The sequence below is a fragment of the Triticum aestivum genome, chromosome 5A, assembly GCF_018294505.1.
Source record: "Triticum aestivum cultivar Chinese Spring chromosome 5A, IWGSC CS RefSeq v2.1, whole genome shotgun sequence".
Lineage (NCBI taxonomy): Eukaryota > Viridiplantae > Streptophyta > Magnoliopsida > Poales > Poaceae > Triticum > Triticum aestivum.
In genome coordinates, this window is record NC_057806.1 from 33,869,574 (window position 1) to 33,872,920 (window position 3,347).

General features: G+C 50.1%; 1 long non-coding RNA gene across 2 annotated transcripts; it reads left to right on the top strand.

The window, feature by feature from the left end:
• Positions 1-211: 211 nt before the first annotated feature.
• LOC123106445 (uncharacterized) lies at positions 212-3,066 on the top strand. Of its 2 annotated transcripts, none has more exons than XR_006451347.1 (4): positions 212-367; positions 468-587; positions 950-1,048; positions 2,992-3,066. It is a non-coding gene; the product is annotated as an uncharacterized lncRNA (long non-coding RNA). The 2 variants fall into 2 exon arrangements; XR_006451346.1 differs by having other exon boundaries at positions 950-991.
• The last annotated feature ends 281 nt before the right edge of the window (positions 3,067-3,347 follow it).

Here is a 3,347-nt window from a genome sequence, read left to right on the forward strand (position 1 = left end):
GAACACGAAAAAAACCAGAGTACGAACAGGAAAAACCAATAAAAAAGAATCGGGTGCAACCGCCGGCCCATCAGAGTGAATTTTGCCGCTAGAGCAAACAAGGGCCTGTCTCCGGACGCACACATAAGTTCTATGGGCTCTTATAGTACATTGGGCTTTGGAGTCTTCTCCATGCTGAAAATTGTCTAAAAAAAAGAGCAGTGTTGAAAAGGAAAAATAACAGGGAAAGAAGCCCTCGTTCCCCACTCGCCGCCGCATCCCCGCTGAGCTCCACGCGCGGCAATTCCTCGCCGCCGCCGCCGCCTCCGCCTCCGCCTCCGCCTCCGCCGGTGGGCTTCCTCACCACCGGCGAACTCTCCTATCCCTCGTAAGCCTTCTCTCTATCATCTCCGATTCGCCCCCAGGTCATCTGCACTTGTTCCCTTTCCTTAATCGTAAACCCTAACCCTCGCCGATGGGATTAACAGGAATTCGTCGCCGATCCGGTCCTGTCCTGCTGCGCAAGTCCGGGCTTACCAAGCTGCTTCTCATCACCTAAGCCGTCCTCAACAGTGCCTCCCCGCCCCCGTTCTGCCGCACCCAGCAAGGTGTGTACCGTTTTCTTTCTTTCTTTAGATCATGGTCCGCTACATCAATCCCTTTCTTTTCCTTCTTTATTTACTGTCCATATTCCTACATGCTTGCGGCAGTGTTGTTTACCATTACATGCTTGTTGATTCATCCACTGTTGTGGGCACTAATTCAGTTACTGTGGGTACAATCATCATTCGATTTTATGTTATTTAGTGGACAACTTGTATCGAATTTTACTTGTGTGTATCTGATTCTAAGGTCCATGCAGACACATATCCACTTGCAGTGGCATAAAAATTGTTATTTATCTATATAAGGTCAAATCAACTTGTTTGTTTTCTCAAGTTTTATTTGTTGTTTATGTATATTTTTACAGCTCTCCTCTCAATGGCACAACCAAGTGGCAGTGAATCCAGTGGTAGGGGAAAAGACAATGATGACTTAACTCCTATCCCCTTCACTCTTCATAGAGATGGTAACATTAGTCTGCGTTATCTCTATTTAGAGATGCCTTCTGGTATGGAAGGCATCTTAAAAGTAGCGCTTTGTGACGCCCGGATAATTAAGTTACAGTGATCCCACGCTAATGGTGCCACCTCACCACGGTTACCGCTACTAATCTATCGTTAGATCAAAACCGGTCCAAAATTCAAATTCAAAGTTTGGTAAATAATAAAAGTTTTCAGACATTAAAATAAAAATGTTCGGTTTGTACTAAATATTACATAGATAAATATGGTGTAGTAAACACATTTTTATAAAAGGCCTAAATAATTTAAAATGATTTAAAACAGAAAAGTAAATAAATAAAAGAAAAGAAAATACGAAAAAGAAAAACTAAACAAACAAACAAAGAAAAAAAACCTGGGCTTCGGCCCGGCAGGCCGCAAGCCCCCCCCCTCCTTGGGCCTCGGCTCATCAGATCCAGCCAGCCGGCCTCCCCCACTCCTTATCCACTACATCCCCCACCCAACTGAACCCTAATCCACCACCACACCCCCCCACTCGCCCCCCCACGCGCTCCACTCCCTCCCCCGATTCCCCTGGATCGAGATCGATCCCCCCACTCTCTCTCGCCCCTCTCCCGCTCGATTTGGAGCCGCCACCGCCCGTCTCCGGCTCGCCTCCCCCCTCGCTCCTCTTCCCCGACCTGATCTGGATCGGGAAGGGGCAATGAGCCCGACACCCCCTTCATCAACGCCGCCGCCGTACACCATCGCCGCCTCGTCCCGCCATTGCTTCGCTGGAGCCGCCCACCGTCGTCGTCGCCTCCTCGTCCTCCTCATCGAGCACGCCTCGCTCAACTACAGGGCCTTGTGAGCCCCCTTCCCTTCCCCTCTTCCTCCCTGGCAGATCCACCGCCATGCCCGTCCGAGCCTCGCTCTCACCGTGCTCACTTCACGCGCTGCACGCCCGTCGCGTCGCATCTCCTTGTCCTGCGCCGGCTCCCTCTCCCCTCTATCCCCGCACGGGCACCACCGCGCCGGCTCGCCCGTCGCCTTGCCGCTGCACGCATCGTCCCACACTCGCGCCGCATGTGCACAGGCTTGGCCCCGCACGGGTGCGCCCGCAACCGCGCCCTGGCGCCTCACCATAGCCTCGCATGGTCCGCCTCGCCCCGCCCGGCACGCCGCCGTGCGCGCTCGGGCGCGTCGCCCCTGCTCGCTCCCTCGAGCGTCCTCCCTCGCCCAACCGGGTCCTAGCGCCCGTGGCGCTTGTTCGGCCGCAACGCCCGAACCCGCTATGGCCTTTGGCCCATTGACAGCCGGGGCCCAACCCAGAATGTATATAAAAAAATGTGTTAAAATAAATAAATTAGTAATTAATTAATAAGTTAATTAAGTCAATTAATCATGTTTAATTAATCTAATTAAGTTTGATTACCCTAATAGCTACTTAAACTAATTAAACCTGATTAGATTAACCTAACCATTAACTAAACAGCCAATGACATGTGGGCCCCAACCGCAGTTGATGGGTCAACTGCACAATTGACTGCTGACGTCAGCATGATGTCATGCTGACGTCATCATTTACTATTCTGGATAATGTTGATTTAAATAATTGAATAAATCCTAAAAACGAATTCAATCTTTTAAAATTAATATAAAATGAACCGTAGCTCGGATGGAAAAACTTTGTACATGAAAGTTGCTCAGAACGACGAGACGAATCCGGATACGCAGCCCGTTCGTCCATCACGCATCCCTAGCATAGCGAACACGCAACTTTCCCCCTCCGATCCATCTGTCCGAAAATGCGAAACATCGGGAATACTTTCCCGGATGTTTCTCCCCTTCACCGGTACCACCTCGTACCGCGTTAGGGTACACCTAGCATCACGCTTTGTCATGTCATGCATCGTCATGCATTTGTTTGCATTATATTTATTGTTTCTTCCCCCTCTTCTCTCGCTAGACATCGAGACCGACGCCGCTGCTACCCAGTACGACTACGGTGTTGACGACCCCTCTCTCTTGCTAGAGCAACCAGGTAAGCCCCCTCCCCCCTGATCACCAGATATTGCCTACTCTCCTCTATAATGCTTGCATTAGAGTAGTGTAGCATGTTACTGCTTTCAGTTAATCTTATACTACTGCATAGCCTGTCCTTGCTACTACTGTTGTTACCTTTACCTGCTACCCTACTGCTTAGTATAGGATGCTAGATTATCATCAGTGGCCCTACACTCTTGTCCGTCTGCCATGCTATACTACTGGGCCGTGATCACTACGGGAGGTGATCACGGGCATATACTATATACTTTACACAGT